Source organism: Mauremys mutica, chromosome 4 (genome assembly GCF_020497125.1).
Source record: "Mauremys mutica isolate MM-2020 ecotype Southern chromosome 4, ASM2049712v1, whole genome shotgun sequence".
NCBI lineage: Eukaryota > Metazoa > Chordata > Testudines > Geoemydidae > Mauremys > Mauremys mutica.
Window position 1 is genome coordinate 97,060,124 of NC_059075.1, and position 12,144 is coordinate 97,072,267.

Genomic DNA, 12,144 nt, shown 5'->3' on the forward strand with positions numbered 1-12,144 from the left:
GCATCATCCAAGAGTCCCAGAAACCCACCTGTAACATTTTACCCAAGTTAGGACTCAGGAGCAAGGGAAAGCTAACTCAAGCGACCAAGATTTAAATGGGAGCTTGGCCTGGACAGAAAGACAGGTCTAATGCCTACTTCAGCAGTTCTCTTCAGCATAGATTTTATAAATTCCACAAGCAATGGTTGACTTTCTGTAGCAGCGGGAAAGTGGGTGAGGTAATATCTTTTATTGGACCAACTTCTGCTGGTGAGAGAGACAAACTTTCAAGTTTGCACAGAGGTTTCCTTCGGGTCGTTAGCAGTAATATATTTGTACATTATCAGAACAAAATTAGGAAGGCTCAACCATTTCTGAAAAATAGAAAATCTAAATTCAGACAAAGAAAACTTGAAAAATTCCAGCACAAAAAGGAATCTGTGAATGGAAAAGATAACTGAAAACGTGGGGCTAGAATAGGAGTTGTATTTTTTTTCTGGTCTCTTTACTATTTATATGTTACATTAGGTAGCCTATAGGTATAGGTATTTGCTAGGTAAGGCATAGGTATAAGTTAAGACAGTAATGCAATGAGTCTACAAGTGTCAAGGCTTGTAAGACAGTAGTTTAGTTAAATTAACTGAGGCAACAACCCCAAAAGCCTCAGTGTAAGCAGCTAACCAGGAGTAACCCTAGATCATAAGTAAGGCTGCGAGTCTAACAGAGGTCATGGAAGTCACGTATTCCGTGACTTTCCGGGACCTCTGTGACTTCTGCGGCTAGTGCGGCTGTCCCCAAGGCCGCCCGAGCAGCTGGGGTGGCCCTGAGGCCAGCCGTATTGGCTGCTCCTTGGGTGGCCCCAGGCAGTTGGTCCCGGGCGCAGCCCTGGAGCAGCAGTCCAGAAGCAGCAGCAGCATCCCGGGCTGTCCCCTCCCCCAGCAGCAATGGCATTACCCCAGGCCCCCCGCCCAGAAGAGCGGTGGTGGCAGTGGGGCCCCGGGCTGCCCCCCGCTTGGAGCAGCAGCCACCCCCCTCCCCCCGAGCAGCAGCACAGCCCTGGGCCACTCCCCCTGCCCCGGAGCAGTAGCGATCGCCAGAGCGCACACACACACCCCAGAGCAGCAGCGTCTGCGGGAGCGCCCGCCCCTCTCCCCCAGCACCTAAGATTTAGTTAGGGGTATTTAGTAAAAATCATGGACAGGTCACTGGCCATGACTTTTGGTTATTGCCCATGACCTGGCCATGACTTTTGTTAAAATAACCCATGACTAAATTGTAGACTTATTCATAAGCTGTCACAAGAATGAATGTAATACACAAATATGACTAAACTGCTGACAGCTAACCACAAGATGTCAGTTGATATCCAATTTAGATATTTTAAGTTAGGGACAACAGCAACTGTCTGACCACAAGAATGCCATAGTAAGTAATTGATGTATATGCTAATAAGCTTGAGGTGAAAGGCCTAGTAACCTACGAGGGGAAGGTACCCCAACATGAGTAGCCCAACATGAGTAGGGTGAGGAAATACAGATAAGGAAAAGCGTCTGACACCCCAACTGAATATGAATTAGGCATAAAGGGAGTCAACATAACACATTATAAAAGCTGTATCCTGGCTTCTGTGCTTGGGGAGATGCCAGGACAAGCTCCAGCAATGATGGTGATGATGATGATGGTGAGGATGATACGTTTGACAAATACCACTTGGGGTTTTTCCACAAAGGCTGGTATGAGTATATGGTTGCTCAGATGCTCATTTTATATGATCACTACCTTCTTTGCTGGATTGGAGTGTTTGTGACTTTGCTAATTGTGCTAATAAAGATATTACAAAGCCATAAAGCCTTTGCTAAGTGTGAGTGTCTCTACCACGCATGTCATGTTCTCATCCTAATAACAACTCTGGGTCTGATCCTGAAGCAAGTTCTTGCCAAACCACAGAATGTTAAATTGGGCATTCTAATTAACATATAATCAATCAATAGATCAGGTAACAATTAAAATCCTTATGCTGCAAACACTTCCAAATTTAACTCTAAGCTCCTGGACCCCAGTTAAGCAAGGTACTTAAGTATGTGCCTAATTTAAACCTGCAAATAATCCCTACATGGCCCAAGTCAATGGACATAATTCAGCAAGCTACTTATCAGCACTAGAGTTGAATGACAAAAGTAATTTCCATTCTGTAGGAAATTCTGATATTTCTGTGTTTGTTCTAATCCAAAACTAGGATGAAACATCAAAGTACAGAAGGCTCAAAGTTCAGAAAAAACTGTATATGGAAATACTGAACCAATATGTTTTGATATTTTTAAATCAAAATAAAATGTTTTGACATTCTCAGATCAAACCCTTTCTTTGTTTTGTTTTGTAAAACCAAGTGAAACATTCCATATCGGGTCAGTTTTATATTACCTGTATCTGCTTGTGCAGCTGTAGCTCCTCATGGGGGTTGTACTCCAGATGTCTCATGCCCCGACTCTCACTTGTGGGCTGGGCTCTCTGGCTAGATGATACCACTACGCTCCATTTTCTCTCTACTGGCTGAGCTGCTGCAGTGCAAGTTCATGTTGACCTGAACAAAACAAGTAATTCAATTTTCCTGATCAGAAATCAAAAAGTTTCAGGAAAACCAACATTTTTCCATGGAAAATTTTGATTTTGCAGAAATCACATTTTCCACTGAAAAATATTAGGTGAAAAATTCCTGACTAGTTCTATGGCGCACATGCCTAACTTTAAGCTGTCCCATTGCAGTCAATGGCTACTTGTGCTTTAAGAATGACGCATGCTTAAGCACCCAGTTAAATCAGGCTCCTGAATATTTCCATTGACTTCAGTGGGACTACTGAGCTACTAAATATGTGTTTGCAGCATTGTACCCTAAAATGGCTACTTCAATCAAATATCTATGACTAAAGAGACAGTCCATTTTATCACTAGGTATAAATACTAAAATCTTTATGTACATGTTATTCTCTGCTTACAAAGAGCTTCATAGGCCCTGATCCTTCCAACAAGTATGCACTTGCTTAACTTTTTTTAGATCATCAATAGTCCTATTGATTTTGGTAAAGTTAAACACGTTTGCAGGATCCATGCCATAGTTTTAGAACAGCTAACAGTTTGGAAATTTACAATTGAAAGCATCAGTAAATGACAGCTCTTTGTTTTTATTTTTTTGATTTATAATTCTTATACTAACAAATTAATCTTAGCTCAGAAGGTAAAAGCAATTGCAGAAATTCTTTTCAATACCAATACATTTTAATGAACATTACCATTTGTAATCTGTGGAAAACAAAGTATCTATAATGTATACTTTCACTACCAAGAAGTTTTTTCATGAATTTTGTAACAACATTATTATATTATTTATTATTTGTATTATCGTAGCAACCCAGAGCCCTAGTAATGGACCAGGACTGCATCATGCTAGGCACTGTAGAAACACAGAATAAAAAGATGGTCCCCGCCACAATGAGCTTATGATATAGGAAAACAGACAACAGATGGACACACAGATTAAAGACTGCCATGAGTGCAAGGTACAAATCAGACAATATTGGTCAGCATGATAGGCAGCTGTCTCCACACACTAACAGTCTAGCCGTTGTCAAGTGTTTTTGGGGGGATCATGGCAAAAGAGTTTTAAGAAGAGATCTGAAGAAAAATGAAGTGGCTTTGCAGATGTTTATGGGGCTCTTCTCCCAAGTGCGAGAGGCAGCATGGGAAAAAGCATCAAGGTGTTTGCAAATTTAACAAGTGGATGATGGAGGCTGGTGGAGGTCGGAGGCCAGTTGGAGGTCGGAGTCAACCTCTCAATACTGAATGAGAGCTAATAAGTAGTTTGGGGGTAGGCCATGAAGGGCCCTCATAGTAAAAGACAAGTAGTGTATGTTTTTTATCTACAGTGTATGAAATGGATAAATTTTTGTGTAGGAGTAGCTAAAAGTACAATAAAATTTTATTCTCCTAGGGTGAGTAAAGCAAAAATCATGTCAAATGGCTTCTGAACTTTGCATCCAAGAAGGTGTACTGGATTCAGAATTAGACACAAAGAGTTTGGTTATCTCAAATAATTAGTATATTTTTCCTCTTCTTCCCCTTCCTCATTCATTGTCTCCAAATCTTTGTATGAACCAATCCTCTAAAGTCATTGAGATAATTGATGGCCAGTTTCTGGACCCAATCCAGGTGACCCTGCACCTATGCAGTACCTTATTGTCTTCCATGGGACTTTGTGTAGGCATAAAGATCTGTGTATTCAGATCTGATTGAAAGATTGGGGCCTTAGTGACCCCTTCTGTCCTTTTTAATAATGCATTATTTGCTTTATTCACCCATTTGGCTATTTTACTAACTTCAGTTCAACATTTTGTTATTTACATTGGAGCCAAGTGAACTTTGGGAGACTAAGCAGAAGGAAAGTCTCTGAAATTATCTATTTTGGAATGCTTTAGGCTATACTACTGTTTATACACGATCTAGCCTTATACAGGGAGCAGTGGTTCATTTGACTTTCGTGCTATTCTGTTAGCACAACAAAAAATCCCTATTTTCACTGAAGCTATACTTGGCATTGGCCTGGAGGCATTACAGAATTTTGTACAGACATTCACAAAACTCTTTCCTACTCAGTATGCTACAGCACCTGCTTCTGTTTGTATCCCTCTTTTCAAATTCATTATTCAACATTAATCTGTATTGAACTACAATTATCATCCATTAGTCTATGTGTCTAATTGATGTAAGTTTGTGGTTGGGTTGGGTTGCTTGCTTGCTTGCTTGTACTTCCTCCTCCACCACAAGCCTCCTCCCCTTCCCCCGAGTTTCATAAATTCACTGTTCCTTTGAGTTTAGAATCATCCCCAATCTTAGAAGTCTTGGCCAAGATTTTCAGAAGTACCTAGGAGGTAACATTGTTAAAGCACCTAAATCACACTTAGGAGCCAAAGTCCTATGCTCAAAAGTGATTTATTGCTAGATGTTCAAAAATATCTAGGCACTTAAAGATTCAAATAGAGATCTAGTAGGACCTTCAAAAGCTTCTCCACAGGTTAGAGGCCTAATTCTTATTAATTTCAATGGGATTTAGGCACCTAGGCTGTTTAGGCAGCTTTTGTAAATCCTAGTAGGCACTTATTTGCATCTGTACATTGACAAATACCTTTGAAAATCTGGCCCTAGGAGCCTAAGCCTCTCTGAAAGTCAGTAGGACATAGGCTTCTAAGTGCCTAACTCAGTTTTGAGGATGGGGTTTAAGTGCTTCTGAAAATTGTACACCAAGCGATTTTGGCTGCTTCCGTTTTTGGGTACCCATCTTGAGACACTTTAAAGAGGCCTGATTTTCAGCATTCACTTAAAGAAACCAAGGCTTAGATTAATGCATGAAGTCCTATTGAGATACCATTCCACTGCCACTTTTAAAGATTTCATCTCTCCACTTATTTAACTTGGTTGTTTTTCATCTAGACAGCTGGTGTTGTCCTTGTGATATTACACACTGTATCTATTCATCAGCTCCCCAGTCCTCCTCCCTACACCTCCATGATGACAGCTGTCAGTGGTTACATCACAATTTGGAAAGTAGAGCATAGCTGTTCTGAACTGCAGTTGGAACAATTTCCTTGATCTCTTGGTAAATGATTTATTGGGACTTTAAGTTCTCTTGGTACAAAACTATAAAATATATTTATCACAAAATAATACTCCTACAAAAAATCTGCACATGTTCAGATACTGCAGTGATTATAAATTAACAGATGGACTAGAACAGTTTTAAAATGACAAAAGCTCCTTCTCCCCCCACTCTCCCCTGCCACTTGGTGTATAGTATGAAAGGGGAGATTTTGACTCAGGCCTGATGTGTGAAATACTGGACTGTTCTGCCATTTTCAGGGTGAAAAAGAATAATTTACTACTAGTCCCAGGTATCACCCCTTCATTACAAAATTCCCTCTACTCTCCCATAGCTGGTCCCAAATCTTCTCATAAATTTTACCAAAGTGACCCCAGTGCCTCAACTAACGCCCTTTGCTAACACTCTACAGTCGTACATCCACAATCCTGGCCAGAACTAAGGACTTTTGATGCTGCTGAAGCTTGGTCAGATCTAAAGCTTGGGTCCCAGGAACTGCTGTGTCATGTAATGGAATATTTTCTGATGTGCCATACAGTCACACTCTTTACTAACTTTGGCCCCAATACAGCAAAGCTCAAGTTTAATTTAAGTACTTAAATCCACCCCTATTCTGCAAAGCAACTTAAGATACCAAAGTTTGTAGTCACATGGTGTGGGTATTCCAACTTTATATCCTACCCTTCTGGGTCTCTGTACTGCAAGAACCAAGCCTGAACCTGCATTTGATCTTGTTGGGTTTCCTAGGAAACTATCCATGCAACTTTTAGAAACCTACGTGCTTCCTTTGTCATTCCACAATTCTTACCTGAGCCACTGTAAGGACAATTGAAATACTACATGATCTATGTTTTTATCCTTTCTTACAGGGCTTTGAAATCTGCATAAACACATCCTGATCTTCCCTAGTATTGCGCCCTTGAGTTTTGTACAATCATTTCTCTCTATGTTTACCTTTTACATCAATCCCTGCTGTCTCTTCTATGGTATCCTGTCTGCATATACAATTTCTTTAGAGATAATGTCCTTTTTTAACTCAAATAGATCTGTTGGAATAAGAAGTCTGTATATTCTACGGTTTCTGTATCCTTGTAATTTATTATCCCAATCATTTTCCAAATCTAGTCAGGTTTACTTGAGAATGCTATTATTTTTTACACATAAATTATGGTTTGATTTATGTTTCCTGAATCTACATAAACATACTTGGGCTAATATTTGTGTGAGTTTTGTTTTGTTCGAAGAGTGATTGTCCTTTCTTTTTGTTCAACAACATTTAGATCAGCTTAAATCTCCCATTTAAGTATTTTTGTTTTGTGGATGCATGTTGCATTCACAGCATGTTGGCTTACTTAGCTCTTGAACATGTTACTTCAAGTGTCACAATGAGAGTTCTGAAATCTAGCCCCAACTGTGGGTCCTGACTACCTGAAAATCTGGCCTTTATATAGGATTCTGTACCTTGTTAGAAGCATAGTGATCAAGTAAAATAATATCTGCATTTTTATCTGAGGAACAATTACCTTAGGTATTAGTGGTTTGAGCATTGCCCTGCTAAACCCAGGGTTGTAAATTCAATCCTTGAGGGGGCCATTTAGGGATGTGGGGGGGAACCTGTCAGGGACAGTACTTGGTCCTGCTAGTGAAGGCAAGGGACTGGACTCAATGACCTTTCAAGGTCCTTTCCTGTTCTATGAGATAGGTATATCTCCATATTTTTAGATCTAGTCATGCATACACGAATATTTACAAACCTATCAGAATGTAAGAGCTTTCATTCAGAAAATTTTCCTACAAGCACATATCAGACCCTTGAGTTTTTTTCTGATGGGGATAATTTTCAACTGAACTTTGGAGCATGTGCTATATTCTCACACCACAAGGTATTTCTTTTTTATGGTGTTTATTTGTAAAATGGAACTTTTTTGCTTCTGGTACATATTGCTCTTTAATAATAAAATTGTTATATTATATTGTATTGTTTCCTCTCTTATGCTTCCAGCATGGAAGATAGATTTAAAAAAAAATTTTTTTTAAATGTAGGCCCAAATTCTCCCCTCAGTTACAGTTTTGTTGCATGAACTGCATGGAATTTCACAGATGTAACTGAAGACTGAATTTAGCTTATACTATGCAAATGTCTCCCCCAAAGTGGCGCTATTTTAGTTTTCTTTTTGAAAATCATTATGTGGTGAAATATTACAACTAAGGCCTGGTCTACACTAGGACTTTAATTCGAATTTAGCAGCGTTAATTCGAACTAACCGCTCAACCGTCCACACCAGGAAGCCATTTAATTCGAACTAGAGGGCTCTTTAGTTCGAATTTGGTACTCCACCCCGACAGGTGGAGTAACGCTAAATTCGACATGGCTAGCTCGAATTAGGCTAGGTGTGGATGCAAATCGAACTTAGTAGCTCCGGGAGCTATCCCACAGTGCACCACTCTGTTGACGCTCTGGACAGCAGTCCGAGCTTGGATTCTCTGACCAGCCACACAGGAAATGACCCGGGAAAATTTGAATTCCTTTTCCTGTCTGGGCACTTTGAATCTGACGTCCTGGCTGGACATCGGGGCGAGCTCCGCAGCACCTGCAACGATGCAGAGCTCTCCAGCAGAGGAGTCCGGCCAATCCAAGAATAGAAAGAGGTCCCCAGCATGGACAGACCGGGAAGTCCTGGATCTGATCGGTGTGTGGGGCGAGGAGTCTGTGCTGTCGGAGCTGCGCTCCAGCAAGTGGAATGCAAAGACCTTCGAGAAGGTCTCCAAAGCAATGATAGAGAAAGGATACAGCCGGGATGCAATGCAGTGCCGCGTGAAAATCAAGGACCTGAGACAAGGCTACCAAAAAGTCAGAGCGGCAAACGGACGCTCCAGAGCCCAGCCCCAGACATGCCGCTTCTACGAGGCACTGCATGCCATTCTAGGTGGGTCTGCCACCACTGCCCCACCAGTGACCGTGGACTCAGTGGATGGCATAGTGAACCTGGACAGTTCCTCCTCGATGTTCGCCGATGGGGAAGATGAGGAAGGGTCTGTGGAGGACGGCGCAGGCAACAGCGAACACAAAACTGCTTTCCCTGACAGCCAGGATCTCTTCATCACCCTCACAGAGATCCCCTACCAACCCTCCCCGGCCGTTAACCCGGACTCTGAATCAGGGGAAGGATCAGGCGGTAAGTGCTAGAAACATGTAAACATTTATTTTTTATAAAACAGGTATAAAAAAATAGAAATACTATATATAAAATTTTCAATGAAAAACTATATGAAAAGTAGGTCCACACATATAGGGATTGAACAATAATCCTCCAGGGACAATTCAAGAAAGGTCTCATTTAGGTCCTCGAAAAGCCTCCGCAGGAGGTTCCTGGGGAGAGGTGCCTTGTTGGGTGCTCCGTGGAAGCACACTCTTCCGCGCCAGGACATCCTTATGTATATGGGAATCATCGCCTCCACAAGCATGGCCGCATATGGTCCTGGTCTCTGCAGGGCTTCCCTTAGCATCCGCTCTTTGTGACTCCGAGGGACCCGCATCAGGGTGATCTTGTTCATGAAATGCTGCATCTAATTAGGGCAATTAGTGTATTGTTACTGTTGTGAATGGTTGACTTTTACTTTGCATAACAATGACCCTCGCTTAACAGCCACGTGTTGTAGGCCACATAGGAAAAGCATACATTGATCTTTCCCGTGCACTGGCGGGAGTGGCTGGAAAAGGGTCAGAGTATATGATTTCCAGATTGCCTTTAGCGGGAGGGCACAGCTATCCATTAACTGATAAGCAGAATGTACTGTAAGGCTTACCAGGACTGTCTGCTAGACGGATTCAGCTGTCTCTCCCCACTTGTCCGCTCTCCTGTGCAATGCCGCAGCCAATGAGAGCGTATTCCGAAATCTCGAACTTGGCCCGAGATCTCGTGAGACTTGTTGCCCTGTATGGTCTTGTTCAGAGAAACTGACTAGACTGTGTTCACTGTTCGCAAACATGTATCTGTTCAAGGAAATCAGTTACTTTTCCCATCACACAGCTTCGGCTCTTTCCCGGACTGCCCCGGCATCCCCCTCGCAGAGGCTGGCGCAGATTAGGCGGCGAAAGAAAAAGACTCGGGACGAGATGTTCGCGGAACTGATGGCATGCTCCAGAGCCGAGGCGGCAGAGCAGAGACAGTGGAGGGAGACCCTATGTCAACAGCATCGCACACACATCGAACGGGAGGATAGGTGGCGGCAGGAAGACCAGCAGGCGACTCAAACGCTGCTTGGGCTAATGAGGGAGCAAACGGACACGCTCCGGCGCCTTGTTGATGTTCTGCAGGACCGCAGGCAGGAGGACAGAGCCCCCCTGCAGTGTATCTGCAACCGCCCTCCCCCGCCAAGAAGTCCTGCCCCCCCCTCACCCAAAAGTACAAGACGGAGGGGCGGTAGGGGCCGTGAGAACTGTCACTGCACCACTGCATAGTGCTAATGTACCACACACCTCTCACGCTATACATTTGTAGAAGTGCTTCCCTTACAGGCTCACCCAGTCCCAAATCCAAGTTTCATCCCCCCACTGTGTATTAGATTATTAAAAGCTGTTTGCTGTTATTCCTGTTTCGGTCAGGTCTTTTGTGTCAGAGGATTTTTTTGTGTATGGGGGGGGGGAGGGGATTTATAATTGCACGGTATAGCCTACATTACCAGGGTACAGACTTGGGGGCATGATCAACTGCAGGGCACACACACACTGCAGTCAGTAGGCACCAGGGTCACTCTGTGTGGTGTATGCTGCCCCGGGTCATTCTGTGATTTGTATGCTTGTCCAGGGTCCTAGCGCCTGCCACCCCCTTAATGTTAAGGCACGCTGCCCTTACCATGCACTTCCATCGTAGCAACGAGCCTCTCCGCTGCCCTGAGCCCCAGCAAGAGCCCTCATCCACGGACAGATACTCACCCTTCCCCCACACCCCTAACCCCTTCCTACGCCCAAACCCGCAGCCCACTGCCGTCATCCAAACCCCTATCCAAAGAAGGCACCACTCGCCCCTTCCTGCAAACCCACCCCTTCCTGCAATCCCTCCCCTTCATGCACAACCACTTGCAACCGTCCCCCACCCCAGAGACCTATGTAGGAGCAGGAGGATGTCATTCCTCTATGGAACAAGCGGTCTGTACATCAGTGCACACCGTGCCCAGCACAGTATGCGTCCATGTTTCAGCAACTGAACAGAAATGCAAAGTAAAACAAAGATTTATTAATAATGAGTGTAACAATTAATTTGATTTAAAACGTGCTTTGGAAGTGGGGGAAACTTGGAGAACGGGGTATGTAACCGCAGATCGAAATCGACACATACAGACACTGGCCCAGGGTCAGTTTCTCTTGAAAGCAAGTGGAGAGTCATAGGTTACCCTGCTCTCCCAGGAAACTAGCTTTCAAAGCCTCCCGGATACACAGCGCTTCCCGCTGGGATATTCTCTCAGCACGGGTGTCTGGCTGAGCGTAAACTGCAGCCAGGCGATTTGCCTCAACCTCCCATCCGGACAAAAAGGTCTCACCCTTGCTCTCACAGAGATTGTGGAGCACACAGCAAGCAGCAATAACTACGGGGATATTCTTTTCGCTGATGTCCGAGCGAGTCAGTAAGCTCCGCCATCTCCCCTTGAGACGTCCGAAAGCACACTCCACCACCATTCTGCACTTGCTCAGCCGGTAGTTGAAGAGTTCCTTCTCTCTGTCCAAGGCGCCTGTATAGGGCTTCATGAGCCAGGGCATTAGCGGGTAGGCTGGGTCCCTGAGGATCACTGTAGGCATCTGCACATCCCCAACCGTTACTTTGTGGTCCGGGAAGAAAGTACCTGCCTGGAGGCGTCTAAACAGACCAGAGTTCCTGAACACACGCGCATCATGAACCTTGCCCGCCCACCCAACGAAGATGTTGGTAAAACGTCCCCTATGGTCTACCAGTGCTTGCAGCACCATAGAAAAGTAGCCCTTTCAGTTAATGTACTCGCTGGCCTGGTGGGCTGGTGCCAGGATAGGGATGTGAGTCCCATCTATAGCCCCACCGCAGTTTGGGAATCCCATCGCGGCGAAGCCATCTATGATGTCCTGGACGTTTCCGAGAGTCACTACCTTTGAGAGAAGTTGCTCAACGATTGCGTGGGCTACTTCAATCACAGCAACCCCCATGGTAGATTTGCCCACGCCAAAGTGGTTCGCTACTGACCGGTAGCTGTCTGGCGTTGCAAGTTTCCAGAGGGCTATGGCCACTCGCTTCTGCACACTCAGGGCTGCTCGCATCCGGGTGTCCTGGCGCTTCAGGGCAGGGGACAGCAAGTCACAGAGTTCAAGGAAAGTGCCCTTACGCATCCTGAAGTTTCGCAGCCACTGTGATTCATCCCAGACCTGCAGCACTATGCGGTCCCACCAGTCCGTGCTTGTTTCCCAGGCCCAGAATCGCCGTCCCATAGCATGAACGTGACCCATTGCCACCATGATCTCCGCGGCGCGGGATCCTGTGCTTTGTGAGAGG

At 44.3% G+C, this 12,144-nt stretch overlaps 1 long non-coding RNA gene across 1 annotated transcript in view; it reads right to left on the minus strand.

The window, feature by feature from the left end:
* The window catches only part of LOC123368466, a 123,362-nt gene that overhangs the window by 18,488 nt on the left and 92,730 nt on the right, over window positions 1–12,144 (minus strand). Inside the window, exon 2 of the long non-coding RNA XR_006578798.1 lies at window positions 2,401–2,560. This is a non-coding gene — a long non-coding RNA (uncharacterized LOC123368466). The remainder of the gene's footprint in view (window positions 1–2,400; window positions 2,561–12,144) is intronic.